Genomic DNA, 18,209 nt, shown 5'->3' with positions numbered 1-18,209 from the left:
AATACTCACCCTAAGAAGCATTCGGAATGCGTGGGCCTGGTCCTTGTGTGTCTTTAAGATTTTACTGGCTCCTGCCTCCTGAGTCTTGCTGTGTGATTCAGAAGCTGGAGAGAGAAAAGGCTTTGGCTCGCCTTTATTTAACTTATTTGGAAGCCAAATGGATATTTCTCAAATCTTTTCCCAATACCTAGTGTCCTAGGACCAATCTTTCCCTCCAGATTTCACCTCCCACCTCCTTCACAAAGGCCATCTGAGGCCAACATTATTTTCTCCAGTTAACTTTATTGTCCCCCAAAAACTCACTCCTTGCTTCTGCCCACTTTACCCCTATTTTCTATTTCCTACTCCACCCTTTCCAAGTCCTTCTTCTTATTATTATTCCTGACACTGACAACTTGCTGGTCTTAGGTTGGTTGTGGAGCAGACATGCAGAGGTAAATCAAAGTGTGCTAGAAGTTTCTGTTGCATTGGGGGAACTTGCATGGGGGAGAGCATTGCTGTGGTCCCTCTCAGAGATGCTCCTTTGCATGAAGGGACGTTGAAGAATGTGAGGAGGAATCTGAGTGATAGGGTCATCTCCAGGAACTGCCGAGCTTGGGTGCAACTGAGCAATTGATTGAGAATTGCATTTTTCTTTTCTCTCCTCTGCTAGGAGCAGCATTCTGAGCCATCCTTAGGTAGCACCAGACTAATCTTTTCATAGGACCTACTCTGCTTTATTTTTGGCCCTGAGACCTATCCCTCAACTCTGCTAGGAAGCCTCACACAGATATTTGAGATCAAAGCGTCTTCAAGAAGTGGTTCTGAAGTAAAATCCCTGTTTTTAGTCAGAGCCAGCCTCATGTTTGGGCAGAACCCACCATTGCTTATGTGATACAGCATGAAGGGCAATAAAAAAAAAAGAACTTTAAATCCCATTGGAACTTATTTCTCTCACAAGTGCCTAAAATTACATCAATTGAGAGTAAGAGTATACTTGGGTGAGGTAGCATTACTTATCTGTAGGTTTTTTAAGACAAAAATACAAAAGGAATTGTGACCCATGAATTTTTCATAATTGCCGTGAATTAATGCTAGATTGTTTTCCTCCCTGGGAAAGTCTGAGGTGATGTGGGACACTGGGATCATTGCAGGGGGAACTAAAAAGGGAACATGGGTGGGATTAAAATATACACACTACTATATAAAAAATAGATAATCAACAAGGACCTACTGTATAGCACAGGGAACTATACTCAGTATTTTGTAATAACCTATAAGGGAAAAGAATCTGAAAAAATAGATATATATGTATGTATAACTGAATCACTTTGCTGTACACCTGAAACTAACACAACATTGTAAATCAACTATACTTCAATTAAAAAAGTAATTCAACAAGGAAAAAAAAAAGGAACGTGGGGCAGGAGGGATACAGGGGGTTGGAGGAGAAAACGCAAGAAACAGACTTCCATTTTCCCAGGCGCCAGTCTTACCTGCAAGAAACTTGGCTCTCTCAAATCACCCGAAAACATCAAGTTATTAAAAAAGTGACAAACCCCAAGTGAAACAAATCAATGTTTCTGTTTTCATAAATTCAGAGAAAACAATATTTCTTTTTCCCTCTTCAGTAGTTTCAAACACAGGGCAAATATTTTCATACTACTCCATAAATCTGGAGTCTGCTGAACTATAGGGAATTTTCTCTTCAACTGTCCCCCATAACAGCATCAAAAGGGAAAATAAAACCTCAGTACCAAAGGCATAGACTTTTAGAGCCAGCTGACTGGCTAGAACCAGCCCTGGTTTCCACTGAGTCTCCAGCCAGGTGTCCGCATTCCGAGCAGGTGAGGGCTTGGCAGGCTGTCTAGCAGGGCCCGTAAATCCCCTGGTTTTCGGGCCCCCTCGTGAAGCTGCCAGGCAGGAGGTATATATTGTCCACTAGAGCCTGAAGGCTCTGAGATATACGGTTTGAAAGGGAGCCGAGGAAGAGTATAGTCAGGGGAGTTGTTCTGCCTCTGTGACCGCTCCAGGTAATTGAAACGTGTCCCTTTAAGGACTGGGACCATGCTGAAGTTTTCATTATTTAGCAGGAAAGCTTTCTAAATGGTAGTGTGTACCTCCTTGAGAGCAGTGTGGTGGAAGAGCTTTGGAAACAGGCGGCTTGACATTTGAATCCCAGTCCTACACTTAAACTATGAATAAATCTGCAGAGGTTTTGTGTGAAGGCTTTTTGTTTGTTTCTAACATCTTTGGACTTGAATTCCCTTACCTGCAAAATGGGATAATGCCTAATTCACAGATTTTTGTGAAGTACAAATGAGACATATAGCAAACTGCTTGTCGCCTACTAAGTGCTCAACGTATGATCTCTGTTATTATTGTTGACATCATTGTGATTATTCCACCCCTTTTAAAACAAAGCATGCTGAACATGCATTAACTTCCTGTTTCCCTCAGGGTGATTATATTTGATGTGTCCATTTTTATGATGTGCTGTGATACAGAATACCCTTGGGAGCCCAGGAAGCACACGATCATGCTCAGCCCCCATTCCCCGAGTAAAGAGCCCCATCTGCTACCACTTACGCAGTGGCTCTGCTGTCCCTCCCTTCCCATGAGCCATGGATCACGAATTCACCGCAGTGAATCTGGGCTCACTCTAATCTGGGTTCCCTGGAAGCGGGGCATACTAGGAAGCAGCAGGGAAGAGTGGTGAGGAGCCAGGATGAGCCTGTGGTTAGAAGGCCTGAACTCAACACTCTGCTTCCTCACCCAGCAGCCAGGCGGCCTTGGCCTCCCTAAGCTTCAGGGAAACAGACAACAATGATGGCCTCAACCTCGTGGGGGTGGTGGCGAGGATTAAGGGAGACAATTCATGTGAAGCCTCTGACATAGTGTCCTGTGCATTGTAGATGCTCAATAAGTGACGGCTTTTATTATTAACTAAAGGACACAGGGGAACATCCAAGGTCATTCAACCTGCCACTTTGCACTTGACCCAACAGTGAGCCACGATCTGGTCATAGCCAGGTCTGTAGGGTCCTCTATTACCCTTCAGTCATCTTTTGTGCACACTCTGTTTCCTCTTGGGTCTTCCACATGCTGAGCGAGGCAGCACCACAGTGCATGTAGGTAAATCCCCCCTGTGAGCCTGAGGCTGGTGGCGGGTCAGCCATGAACCCCCGGGCACCAAGGTCTACGAATAAGCGAATGCAGCCCCAGGAGCACAGTGGGTACGGCGGAGCCTGCCATGCAGTGAACCCATGACACACACCAGCCCTCAGGGAAAGGCTCACTAAACAGAGTAAGCTCTTTATGACAGGGCTTCGCTTTAGATTTGAGGAAAAGAGTATCCATGCTCAGAACCAGCTGAGAAGGCTCAGATCAGCCCAAGGTGACTAGCGCTGCCCAGCCTTTTCTCAATATCTCTGATAACCAGGATGCTTCATGAGGTTAGTTGACTGGTTGGGAGAACATATTTTTAAATAAATGAGATATCAGAAGACATTAGAACTCGAACACCTAATAACCGAGTGACCTGGGCAGAATCATTTGTCTTTCTGGAGGGTGAGTTTCCTCCTTGTTAAAGGGTAATAACTACCAGGCCTCCCCAGCAGGGGTGCAGGGCACAGAGTAACTTGGGGCCTTATCAGGAACCTGAAAACCTGAGTTCCTGTCTGACCTTTTCTACCAATTAGCTGGCTGACTTTGGGTAACTTTCTCAGTCTCACTGGACCATGCATTTTCTAGCTCCAAAATGAGGGGCTTGGCATAAATAGCCTCACAAGTCCTTGTCAACTCGGAAATCCCATTGGCTCCTGAGAGAGAGTGGCAGGTCATAGCTGTGACTTGGTTTACAGAACTGTACAACATCCTGTAAATGTAAGGTCCGCTCCTAGCCTGGTGGTACCAAGCACACTGTCAACCTTTATTGAAGTCATGTGGATGAATTAGTTATAATATTTCAATTAAGGTATGTTCAAATTCTACCCTTTGAAAAAAAGAAACAAAGAAATTAAAAATTGGAGGTATGCTATGTTAAGGTATAGGGGGGTGTGTGTGTGTGTGTGTGGGTGTGTGGTAGAGGCACTGTGTACCATTTACAATTTCTATTTTTTGCTGCTCATTCCTCACCACTGTGAAATGCTGGAAAGTCTGGAGGGACATTTGCAAGTCTGCCCAATGTCAATTCCACTCGTAGAGCAGTCCATCTTCTTTGGAGTGTGTGACCTTTGCAGGTTGTCACATCCTGGGCACGGCCCCAAGCCGTCCTCCAAGGGAGCTGGCGTGGAGGAGCGGACCTTGAGCTGCGAGGCAGGGCAAGCAGCAGTTTCCGGGCCCTGTGCCAACCTCCAGATAATTGCCAGCAGCAGGAGAGAGCTGGTGAGGTTGGCAGAGCCTGTCTGAAAGATCAATGGTCCCCTTCTCACCACTGCAGCATCATGGCAGGGAGGAGAGCTGGGAAGCAGAGATGCATGTGGGGAGGCGGGGAGAAGGGAGAGTCAGGATGAGGGAGACCGACGGAAACAGAAAATGAAGGGAGAACTCGAGAAACATAGAAAAGCAAGAGCTGGGATCACAGAGATACGAGCTAGAGAGAAAAAAACAGTACATAGAATAAGACAGATGGATGAGACCCAGAGACCAAGAGAGAACCGCAGACACAAAAGGAGAGGAAGAGAGCGAGCTCTGTCTTGAAGCGGCATCGCATCGTTTGCCTCGGGAGCTGTATGGGGATCAGCGAGAGAAGTGGAGCCTCCAGAGCCAACTGCATATATGTGCAGAGGGGAAAATAGGAGAAAGCACCCAAACCTGCTGCACTTCCTCATCGGGCCTCATTGTTGACAGCTCGGGTGGCAAAGGGAGTTTAATGCAATCACCAGTTTGCTTCACATTCCAGTTTTGTCCCTTCTCTCCCAGGACCAGGCAGGGCAGTGAATGGCGGAACATCCATGGCAGGGCTCCGACCTCTGGCCCAGGAGGTGGCGGAGCTGTGGCAAGGGGTGGACTCCAACAGGGGAGAAGCCAGCCGGCTGCTTGGCTGGCTGAGAAGCGGCCATACAGGGGTGAACCTTGAAGGGGGTAGATGTGCTGGAAGCTACATCACTAGGCAGGAAATGGAGATCATTGTCAGATTGTAAATAACAGAGACCTCGACTGGATAGGAAATGGAAAGAAATGTATCCTCCTAGCTTTCTAGATACCTAAGACCTATCAGCAACAACAATGACTAGCATTTATTGAGCACTTAATTGTGGGCCAGGTGTTGGGCTAAGAACTTTGCACAAGCTGTGCATTTTGTCAACCATACCATGACAAAGTCTGTCATGTTTTAACCCCACTTTGCAGATGAGCCCTGCAGCCTGATTTCACGTGCTTGTCCCAGTGAGGCCAGACCTTACTGGTTTGCACCAAGGTGCACAGACTTACTCATGTGTGATAATATTCCCTGGACGTCCACTTTGGTGAGACTGTGCTAGAACTTGGTTGGTGGGAAAGTATGGTGGTGGTGGGTGGAGGTGAAGAGGGGCCAGAAGGAAAAGACGATGGACAATGACAAAGAGAGACAGGGGAGCTGCACTCAAGGGCCTGGCGTCTACTGGGGGATAGATGGTGTGTTCATTAGTAGCTCTTATTAATACGAGTTGCTGAAGATGAAGGCTGAAAGAATGTGCTGAGGCTCCCCAGGCTCGACAAGGCCTGCCGCACGGCATGAGATCCTTCTGAGCCAGGCCTTGAGGCGTGAGTTCAAAACATAAGATTGTGAAGTCAGAGAGAAGGTGGCTTCCAGATGGATGGAATTGCCCAGGCAAAGGCACAGAGGCTGCAGAAATAGGCTGCAGTTGGGGTAACTTATCTCCTACTTTGAACAAGCAGGGGAGCATAAGAGATGAAGCTAGGTGGGTAAGTTGAAGTTGCGCTGAGGGGAGGGTTAAATTCAGATGCAGTGGGCAGTGATGGAAGACGTCTGGGAAGAAAGAGAGGCAGCCTAGCCCTCTGCATGACCCTGTGAATGAATGCATGGCCACATTCCCTGATTCTTTCACTCAACAAATATTCATCAAGCACCCAGGGCATGCTTGGCCCTGTGAAGACAGATGGGCACATCAGTGAACAAGGCAGGCAGAGTTCCCTGCCTCGTGGGACTCTCATTCTTGCAGGGACACATGCATTTTGTGCCTTATCTACCAATGATCAGACAGCGGCCATGTGGGCAGGAATTTTATGATTCATAAGCAGATGGGAATCAACCCCCTAGCAGACCCCAGTGCTACATTGGAAAGATACTTGTTCTTGGGCAGCACAGCCAGGGACTTCTGATAGGAGAAGTTACAGACAGAAGGGATTATATTAGCAGGACTCTCTTGGTTGCAATTAACAAATTAAACTGGCTTGAGCAGTAAAAGGTGATTTATAGGCTCATGTAGCCAACTCCAGGAAAACCAGGGGTGGGAGCTGGCTTCATGAATAACTAGATTTGGGGATTTTAATACCACCCATCCCTCTATCTCTATTTACATTTCTCTGTGGATGTTATGTCATTTCCTCAAATTGGCTGTTGTTGAGGATTTGGCGTTAGCCCCTACAGCTTCATATCCTGATGATTCAATAGCCAGATGGGAAAGTTGGCTTCCTCTGTCCAGCTCCACTTGGAAATTCCTAGGGAAGGGCTCTGGCTGGCCTAGCTTGGGTCACAAGGGCACCCCTTGGGCCAATCTGAGAGCCAAGAAGATGAGGTTCTATGATGCAGCCAAGCTGGTTATCTGTTCCCCTTTAAGGCTAGTAGAGACAGAAAAGGGAACAAAAATAATAGATATCTGCTACTAGGATTGTGACAACTTAAAACCCACCTTTTTTAATGGACAGTTATACTGAGGGATGACCCCAGCATCTCTCCAAAATACATAATAAAATGTCACTGTTACTCAATTAGTCTGGGGCATAAGTATCACTCTCCCACTCCACCCCCATGAAAGAAAAAAGTGATACCACTGAACAATTTAGAAAAAGAAAAAATGCAATGTGAATGAACTCTCTTGGAAGAAGATAAAGTGGAAATTTTTAAAGATACAGTGCAGGGGTGGGGAGAGGGAGGGGAGAGTGGGATCATTCAGAACAAAACCAGGTACCTACAAGTTCCAGAGCTGCATGAACAGAGCCTCCTGCCTGCAAGCCCAGAGTATCAAGGCAGGACTCCCACTTCCTCTCCCACCAGCTACCACCCCCACCTCCCAGCAGGATTGGGAAAGTTGGTCAGGAACAGTGCCTTCAGCTAGACACTCTTCATTAGCTGAGAAGGCCAGCCCTGCAGGAAATCCCAAGCTGAGGAACAAGAACAATTTGAAAGGATGCAGGAGGCATTAAGCCAGAATGGTTCTCCAGGGGGTGGCAGGGCTAAGTGGAAACTCAGGCGAAGAAAACCAAAAGAGATGGAGTGGGGCCATCATTCAGGAAAGAAAAAGAACACTTACTGTCAGGGGAGAGGGCAGTATCTTCACAAAGAAGGAGAAAACAAAAGCAAAATAAAGAGACATTTTAACAAAAATCAATGTTTTAAAATACATAGTCATACTTCCAGAGAGAAGTTCTAGAAACCTGAGGTAGAGACACAGCTTTCTCTGATATAAAGAATATTGGACTGGAAACAGAAACCGGGGGTCTGGCCTCACTTGCACCAGTGATGCACTGACTTTATTTCCTTGTTTGTAAAATGAACTGACAATCCCCATCTTGCATATGACACAGTATCATGTGGGGGTCCACCGAGATGATGGATAGGGAAGCAGTTTTTAAAATATTAAACAACTCTCTTTTAATTAATTAGGCTAGGTGAATAATTAGAAAATGACAGTTAGAAATTGGGTCACTATAATCCTGCAAGGGAGGGGGCAGTGAGGAAGGCTGTTTAAGGCTTAGGACTCAGGTGAGCTGGCATCCTGCTAAAAGACACAGACAGAAGCAACAGATTCTGTATGTTTTAAAAAGCGTATATGATTGCTGAGCACCTACTATATTCTTGGTTCCTTGCAGGATGTCAAAGACAATGTAGAAAAAGCACAAGATATCATTCCTGAGGCTTACTGTCTATCAAATGAGATAAACATGTCCAAATAAATGCAATTCATAGCACAAATTATGATAAAACCAAGCTGGGTGTTGGTAATAAATATCAAAAGAGCTCGGAGTAGAGATCATGGGCTAGTGGGCCGTGTAGGTTGCCCTTGTAGTTGTTCTTGAAGCAGGATTTGGATGTGTAGACAAAGAAAGGGGAGAGAACGTGAGGAAGTTAATTAAGGTGCATGTCAGCAAGGCCATAGTGATAGCATGTGTGCATGGCATCGTTGGAGGGATGGTTGGTGTGGCTGAAACAGTGTACGAGATGGGAGTGATGGACAACCATTTTGGAAAGGGCGTCATGTCCAGTTGCAGAAAGCTTCGACATCAGTTGAAGGAATTGACTGTAAAAGAAAGGGATCCTATTGGAGACCTTGGAGCAAAGGAGCTAGCTTGACAAAGTGGTGCTTTAGGACGATGGGGGCAGGCGTAGAATGCTGAATCAGCAGGAGGGGTGAGGCTGGTGGCAAAATACTCAGCAAAGAGCACTCAGGAGTGCAGGGGGTGATGGCTGGGTGTTACAGAGGGAATGGGAAATAATAGGGAAAGAGATGGTAGGACTTAGTACCTAATTGCATATGAAGAATGAGGGATGATATGGAGTAAAGATATCTCAGTTGCCTCAGTCCTAAAGAACTGGGTTAGTTATAGTGAGGGGTCAGTGTGCACTAACTGTGTCCTGTCCCTGGCAGAGGTTGGAGGCAAAGAACGTTTCCCAGAAAAGTGGCGTGATCATGGAGTCTTAAAGTTTACCTCTGCCTGTATCAGCTGGAGTAAAGAGCATTCAGAGAAAGGAAACAGCATGGGCTGAAACAAAGGCAAGGAGGTGTGGAAAAGAGAACTCCCAGTTGTGGGGATGTCTCTGAACACGGGAAGAGTAGAAGACTGGAGACCTAGGCAGGGTCCAGAGCACAGAGTAACTTAGTCTTTATGCAATGTGTAAGGGGAGCTATAGCAGGACAGAGACCTTGTCAAATTTTCTTGTAGCTATTTGTACAAATAGAAGGAGTTGAAAAGGATAGATAGTCCCGAGAGAAGTGTAATGTGACTTAAAGCATTCTCTGATTGAAGTCTGCCCTAGTGACTGCCAGGCATCACGTGGGTGGCTGCCAGGCATCACTTGGGTGTATACCTCCTCGTGTACCCCAGCCCGAGCCAAGCAAACACTCGCCCCACTCACTCTATGTCACAGCATGGCACTGAATGTGGGGCAGCCACGACCAAAGAGAAGACTCGGCTCTGGACACAGAGGTGACCTAGTCCTAGGGCAGAGCCTGCCTGGGGTAGCAGTAGCCACTGTTGGCAGTTGCTCAAGCAGAGCATTAGAAGCAGCCCAGAACTCTGGCAGCAGCCCCTCAACCACAGTTTCTGCCCTGATATACTCTGAGAGTCCAGGCAGGCCCAGCCTGCCCTGTGATGTTTCTCCACAACAGGGCATGGGCAGCAGAGGCTGGGGGAAGTGATGTGCTCTGAGGGTCAACAGGGACTTGCACCTAACGCTGCCCAAGTCTTCCTCTGAGCATAGCCAGGGAAACAATTGTGGACACCTGCACAGGCAGCACACTGGAGAAATCTTGGCCCTCTGTCTGTGGCTGACACAAGCAGAGAGCCTGCCTGAGCCTCTCTTGTTTCAGCACTCCTTTGCTGTGGGGCAAGGGTCCTGGTGCTGGGAGAGGGGAAAACACACACTTCAAGGAAACAGAGCCAGCTTGGGATCAGACCCCACCCCTGATAGGGTGGTGATGGCCACTGAGCAGAGGGGAAGTCCTGCCTCACACCCGGTTCCAGCTTTAGCCCCTCCATCTCCAGCCCCACCCCCCACCAAGGTGATAGCTGCCAGCACACCCTGAGGAAAGTTATGACTTGTGTCATGTCAAATCCAACTCTCCCACCAAAGGCATTGGGCACACACAGTCTGTATAGCGATGTCCACACATAAGAACAACCATTCAAGACGACAATAGGTAACTGTTTCACCTGAATTCATAGAGACAGAGAAAGTTAAAGCAAAATGAAAAGGGAGAAAAACTGCTCTCAATTGAAAGAGCAAGAGAAAAACCCTGAAAAAATAAATAATGAAACAGAAATAAACAATTTACCATATAAAGATTTCAAAGCATTGGAAATAAAAATCTTAGCTGAATTATGGAGAACAATAGATGAAAACAGTGAAAAGTTTAACAAGGAACAAGAAAATATAAAAGGACCCAATCAGAAATGAAAAATTCAATAACTGAAATAAAAAACACACTAGAAGGAATGAATAGCTGAATAATTGATACAGAAGAAGGCATAAGTGATCTAGAAGATAGAATAATGGAAATCACCCAATGAGAACAGCAAAAAGAGAAACAAATTTTTAAAAGTGAGAACACTTTAAGAGATCTCTGGAATAACATTAAGTGTACCAACGTTCAGATTATAGGGGTCCCAGAAGGAGGAGAGAGAAGGAGATCAAAAATGTATTTGAGGAAATTATGGCTGAAAACTTCCCAAACCTGAAGAAGGAAACAGATATCCAGGTATAGGAAGCATAGAGTGTCCCAAACAAATGAACTCAAACAGACCCACACCAAGACACATCATAATTAAAGTAGCAGAAGTTAAAGATAAAGAGAGAATTATGAAGGCAGCAAGAGAAAAACAAAGAGTCACATACAAGGGAATTTACATAAGACTATCACAGGCCAGAAGGGAGTGGCATAATGTATTCAATGAGCTGAAAGGGAAAAAATCCTGCAACTTAGGACACTCTACCCAGCAAGATTATTATTTAGAACTGAAAAAGAGATCAAGAACTTCTCAGGCAAATAAAAACTAAAAGAGTTCTTCTGTACTAAATCTGTCTTAAAAGAAATTTAAAGGGTCTTCTCTAAGGGGAAAAGGAGTAAGATTCTATAGGAAATGGAAAATGTCACTAGGAAAGGCAAATATATAGTAAGGACTGAGGAGCAACCACTTAAATAATCCAGTAGGGAGATTAAAAGACCAAAAAGTTATAAAATCACCTATCTACAATAAAATGTTAAGGGATAAGCATGAAGATGTAAAATATGACATCAAAAACACAGAATGTGAGGGACGGGAGTAAAAATGTAGATCTTTTAGGATGTGTCTGAACTTAAATGACTACTAGTTTAAAATAGGCAGATATAGTTATAGATCAACATATATGAACCCCATGGTAACCACAAATCAAAAACCTGCAATTGATACACAAAAACTAAAAAGAAAGGAACATAAGCTTACTACTAAAGAAAATCATCAAACCACAAGGCAAGAAATAAAAAGAAGAAATAAACAGAGAAGAAATACAAAACAACCAGAAAACAAGTAATAAAATGCCAATAAGTACAAACCTATAAATGATTACTTTAATGTCAATGGACTAAATGCTACAATCAAAAGACATAGGGTGTCTTTTTTAACTGGGTTAAAAAAAAAAGAGACCCTTCTATATGCTGCCTACAAGAGACTCATTTCAGAGCTAAAAGTTCACACAGACTGAAAGTGAGAGGGTAGAAAAAAAAAAAGATATTTCATACAAGTGGAAATGACAAGAAAGTAGGGGTAGCAATACTCATATCAGACAAAATAGACTGTAAAATAAAGGCTATAACAAAAGACAAAGAAGGGCATTATAAAAGGATCAATACAAGAAGAGGATTTAATGCTCATTAACATATATGCACCCAATACAGGAACACATATACATATAAAGCAAATACTAGCAGATATAAAGGGAGAAATTGACAATAATACAATAATAGTATGGAACTTTAACACCCCACTGACATCAATGGACAGATGATCAGACAGAAAGTCAATAAGGCAACAGCAGTCTTAAGTGACAAAATAGAGCAGTTAAACTTAATAAATATCTATAGGACATTATATGCAAAGAACAGAAGAATACATTCTTTTCAAGTGCACGTGGAACTTTCTCCAGAATAGATCACATGCTAGGCCACAAGACAAGTCCTAACAAATTTAAGAGGACACAAATTATATCAAGCTTTTTTCTGACCACAGTGATATGAAATTAGAAATCAATTACAGAAAGAAAAATGGGAAAAGAACATAATTGTGGAGACTAAACAATATTATACTAAAAAACCAATGGGTCAGGACTTCCCTGGGGACACAGTGGTTAAGAATCCACTTGCCAATACAGGGGACACAGGTCTGATCCCTGGTCTGGGAAGATCCCACATGCCGCGGAGCAACAAAGCCTGTGCTCCACAACTACTGAACCTGCACTCTAGAGCCCATGAGCCACAACTACTGAGCCCACATGCCACAACTACTGAAGCCTGCATGCCTAGAGCCCATGCTCTGCAACAAGAGAAGCCACTACAATGAGAAGCACACACACCACAACAAAGAGTAGCCCCCACTTCCTGCAACAAGAGGAAGCCTGCACACAGCAACAAAGACCCAACACCAATAAGAAAATAAAATAAAATAAATAAATTTATTAAAAAAATTTTATAAACCCAATGGGTCAATGAAGAAATCAAAGAGGAAATCAGAAAATACCTCAAGACAAATGAAAAAGGAAACACAACATTCCAAAATCTACGGGATGCAGCAAAAGCAGTTCTAAGACAGATGTTTATAGTGATACAGACCTTCCTCAAGAACAAGAAAAATCTCAAATAAACAGCCTAACCTTCCATCTAAGGAAATTAGAAAAAGAAGATCAAGCAAAGCCCAAAGTCACCAGAAGAAAGGAAATAATAATCAGAGAGGAAATAAAATAGTGACAAAAAAATTGAAAAGATCAGTGAAACCAAGAGCTGGGTTTTTTGAAAAGATAAGCAAAATTGATAAACCTTTAGCCAGGCTCACCAAGAAGAAAAGAGAGAGAACCCAAATAAATAAAATAAGAAATGAAAGCAGAGATACAATAACAAAAAATCACAAGAGAATATTACAAACAAATTGGACAACATGGAAAAAATGGACAAATTTCTAGAAACATACAATCTACCAAGACTGAATCAAGAAGAAACAGACAATTTGAACAGACCAATCACTAGTAGTGAAATTTAATTTATAATGTTAAAAAAATCCCAGCAAACAAAAGTCCAGTACTACCTGGCTTCACAGGGCAATTCTACCAAACATATAAAGAAGAGCTAATACCTATTCTTCTCAAACTATTCCAAAAAACTGAAGAGGATGGAACACTCCCAAATTCATTCTGAGGCAACCATTACCCTGATGCCAAAACCAGATAAAGACAGAAAAAAAGAAAATTACAAGTCAATATCTTTGATGAATATAGATACAAAATCCTCAACAAAATATTAACAAACTGAATCCAACATTATATAAAAAGGATCATACTCCATGATCAAGTTGGATTTATTCCAGGGGTGCCAGCATAGTTCAATATTCACAAATCAATGTGATACACCACATTAACAAAAAGAAGAATAAAAATCACATGATCATCTCAATATACCAAAAAAGCATTTGACAAAATTCAACATCCTTTCATGATAAAAATTCTCATCAAAGTGATACAGGGGAACACATCTCAGCATAATAAAGGCCATTGACAACAAACCCACAGCTAATATCATACTCAACAGTGAAAAGCTGAAAGTCTCTCCTCTAAATTCAGGAACAAGACAAGGATACCCACTCTCACCACTTGAAAGTCCTAGCCACAGCAAACAGACAAGAAAAATAAATAAAAGACATCCAAATTGGTAGGGAAGAAGTAAAACTGTCACTATCTGCAGATGACATGGTACTTTATATAGAAAATTCTAAAGTCTCCACCAAAAAAGCTATTAGAACTAATAAATGAATTCAGTAAAATTTTAGGATACAAGATTAATATACAGAAATCTGTTGCTTTTCTGTACACTAATAATAAACTATCAGAAAGGTAAAGTAACAAAACAATCTCATTTAAAAATCACATCAAAAAGAATAAAATACCTAGGAATAAATGTAACCAAGAAGGCAAAGGACATATACTCTGAAAACTATAAAACACTGATGAAGGAAACTAAAGATTATACAAAGAAATGGAAAGATATTCCATGCTCTCAGATTGGAAGAATTAATATTGTTAAAATGTACATACTACCCAAAGCAATCTACAGATTTAATGCAATCCCTACCAAAATGCCCATGATATTTTTCACAGAACTAGAACGAATAATCTTAAAATATATATAAAACCAGAAAACACCCTGAATTGCCAAAACAATCTTGAGAAAAACGAACAAAGCTGGAGGTATCACCCTCTCAGACTTCAGACTATACACAAAGCTACAGAAATCAAAACAGCGTGGTACTGTAACAGAAACAGACACATGGACGAGTGGAACAGAATAGAGAGCCCAGAATTAAACCCACATGCATATAGTCAATTAATCTATAACAAAGGAGGCAAGAATGTACAATGGTGAAAAGACAATCTCTTCAATAAGTGGAGCTGGGCAAACTGGACAGCCACATGTAAAGGACTAAAATTAGAACATTTCCTTACACCTTATACCAAAATAAATGCAAAATGGTTTAAAGACCTAAATGTAAGACTTGAAACCATAAATCTCCTAGTCGAGAACATAGGCAGAACATTCTTTGACATAAAACAGCAATGTTATTTGGAATAAAAGCAAAAATAAGCAAATGGGACCTAATTAAGCTTAAAAGCTTTTGCACAGCAAAGGAAACCACCAACAAAATGAAAAGACAACGTACAGAATGGGAGAAAATATTTACAAATGATATGACTGACAAGGGGTTAATATCCAAAATATATAAACAACACTTACAACTCAATATAAAAAAAAACAATCCAATCAAAAAGGGCAGAAGACTGAAGAGACATTTTTTCAAAGAAAACATACAGATGGCTCACAGGCACATGAAAGGATGCTTAACATCACTAATTGTTAGGTAAATGCAAATCAAAACAATGAGAGATTATCTCACACCTGTCAGAATGGTGATCATCAAAAGGTCTACAAATAACAAATGTTGGAGAGGATGTGGAGAAAAGGGAACCCATGTACACTGTTGATGGGAATGTAAATTGGTGCAGCCACTATGGAAAACAATATGGAGGGTCCTTTAAAAACTACACATAGAACTACCGTAAGATCCACCAATTCCACTCCTGGAAAAATGAAAACACTAATTTGAAAGGATACATGCACCCAATGTTCATAGCAGCACTATTTACAGTAGCCAAGATATATAAGCAACCCAGTGTCTATCAACAGACAAATGCATAAAGAAGTTGTGGTACATATATACCATGGAATACTATTCAGACATAAAAAAGAATGAAATTTGCCATTTGCAGCAATGTGGACGGACCTAAAGAATATTACGTCTAGTGAAATAAGTTAGAACAAGAAAGACAAATACTATATGTGGAATCTAAAAAATAAAAAATATGAATGTACATAGCAGAACAGAAACAGACTCACAGATACAGAAAACAAACTAGTGGTTACCAATAACGAGAGGATGGGGGAGGGCAAGATAGGGGTATGGTATTAAGAGACTATGTACAGGGACTTCCCTGGTGGTGCAGTGGTTAAGAATCTGCCTGACAATGCAGGGAACATGGGTTCAATCCCTGGTCCAGGAAGATTCCGCATACCAAGGAGTAACTAAGCCTGTGCGCCACAACCACTGAGCCTGAGCTCTAGAGCCCGCGAGTCACAACTACTGAGCCCGCGTGCCACAACTACTGAAGCCTGCATGCCTAGAGCCCATGCTCTGCAACAAGAGAATGCACCGCAATGAAGAGTAGCCCCCACTCACCACAGCTAGAGAAAGTCCGGGTTCAGCAAAGACCCCAAACAGCCATAAATTAATTAATTAATTTTAAAAAAAGAGATCATGTATAAAATAGATAAGCAGCAATGATATGTTGTTGTACAACACAGGAAATTATAGCCATTAGTCCAACTTCTATTATTATAAAAGATTTTATTACTATAATCTGTAATAATCTGTAAAAACATTGAATCACTGTGCTGTACACCTGAAACTAATATAATGTTGCAAGTCAACTATACTTGAATTAAAAAACAGCATTCTCTAATTCCTTTGAACTGAGGAAATTATATTAGTCTTTTACCTTCATGTGCCTCTGCCTTTATTCTTATATGTGTTGCCTTTCAGCTTAATAACTTGCTGCTATATTCTTTGGTGCGTAAATACTCATAATATTTAGAGCAGTACTGCAGATTGCAATAAAGTTCCCATCTTTGTGTCATTATACTGTTTTGTGCACTGAATTCAACTTAGTTTGATATGTCTGATATTAAAGTTGATCTCTAGTTTTTGTTTTTGTGTTTGTGTTTGTTTGCTTGATTGCCTTTGCCCATTAGGCCTCTGCCCATCCTTTTATTTTCAACTTTCCAGTCATTTTGTTTTGTCTCTTGTACACAGCATACAATTTTCTTTTTTGCTTTGTAATTTAAGCTAAGAATCTATTTCTTTGGATTGATACATTTTTTCCATTTATATTTTTTTCATTTGATAGGTATGCTTGGACTTAGTTGTAACGTTATATGCTTTCTGCTTTTATTTCACCTTATGGTCTGTGTTTTGTTTTGTTTTTAAATTTGGCTTATGTGGGGGTTCATAGTTATAGTTTAGAAATTTTGAATATTTTTCATTCTTTAAGTGGTTATCTTTATAATACTAAATATAATATACTTAATCATGTATATCCTTAGTAGCTATTGTCTATCACCATCTTATTGACAATTAAAGATTCTCTAACCTGGAAAAAAAAAAAAGGATGAAATTTACATATTTCTCCCATTTTTCATTTCTCTATTCTACCCAATTTTAGTTGTTGGTGGTGATCATGGTGATGATCATGATAGTTCTGCTAATCTTATAATCTCACAATTTTAAATACAGTTCCCTGTATTACTTGATTCATTAGACCTAATTGGTAACTTTTGGCCCTTGGCTACCTCCCACCTTGTATCTTCCCTCACCTTCTGAATTTTGTCAGTTTCCATGTTTTTCATGGCATTACAGTTGATTAAAATTTACATTATTTTATGTAACCATAATTGCCACAGTTTTTTTTTTGTCTTAATCTTAAACCAAATTGTTAAAAATGCAACACTTATCCTTGTGCCATAGTTTTTCCATCCTCCTTCTACTGATTGAAGTTCAGCTCGTAGTTTACTCCAGACAAGATCCTGGTAACCACATTTTCTGGGTTATTAGATATTTGGTGCAGCTTTTATACTTGAACAAAAGTTTGACCATAGATGTTTTTTATTTAATTCTTAATGAGGTTACTGTAAGCATGTTCCACTGTCTTCCAGCATGGCATGTTGCTGTGAAAAACTCTGAAACCAACCTAATTTTCACCCCTTAGAAAAGAAATTTTGTTTTTGTTTTTGGTTTCGTTTTATTTTGTTTGTTTCAGTTCTTTGTTTGTTTGGATGGTAAAAGAGTCTTTTTTTTCCTTTTAGGTTATTATTTTTGTATCAACTTTTCCTGAGACAGTTTACATTTGGGGTTTTGTTTGGTTTAGTTTAGTTTGGTTTGGTTTTGCTTTGTGTGTAGATTTAAATATCTTATTTCTGGAAAGTGTTTTGTGATTCTATTTCTCCAAATATATTTTCTATTATTTTTTTTTTCAGTAAAAAGATCACATATAAAACAAGTAATGTTTGGTCTATTTATGCATATGAATAAGTCTATTGTCTCTTTCATCTTCCATAGCTATCAGGTTCCTTTTCTGATCCTTTTTAACTACTCATTTCCATTTTGCTTTGCTGACTTTACCAATCATGTTCTTGATCCTACTTTTGTATTTTGAGCAGTGTCTGTTTACCTTTTTGTTGCCTCTGATGGCTCCCTAATTTTTGTGATGACTTTCTCTTCCACTTCTTTCCTGAGCTCTTCTAGCTCATTTTTTGTCTCTCAGTTGTCTTGACACTTCTTCCTTGAGCTCTTATTTTATATAAGTGATCTTTTTCATTGAGGTTTTTTTTTTAGTTTTTTGTTTGTTTGCTTATGCTCATTTGGCACAATTTCCTTTAGCTCTATGGCAACACAATTTTGTATGTGTTCTTTGTCTATTTGTTTTCTCTAATTAT

At 41.1% G+C, this 18,209-nt stretch overlaps 1 protein-coding gene across 4 annotated transcripts in view; it reads left to right on the top strand.

Moving 5' to 3' along the window:
- Positions 1-18,209, top strand: part of SLC14A2 (solute carrier family 14 member 2) — a 450,031-nt gene that overhangs the window by 230,880 nt on the left and 200,942 nt on the right. The window lies entirely within an intron of this gene.

Source organism: Balaenoptera physalus, assembly GCF_965194825.1.
Source record: "Balaenoptera physalus genome assembly, chromosome: 12".
In the NCBI taxonomy this organism is placed as follows: Eukaryota; Metazoa; Chordata; class Mammalia; order Artiodactyla; family Balaenopteridae; genus Balaenoptera; species Balaenoptera physalus.
The sequence above is the reverse complement of the archived record's forward strand: the minus strand, read 5'-3'. Positions and strand labels throughout refer to the sequence as shown.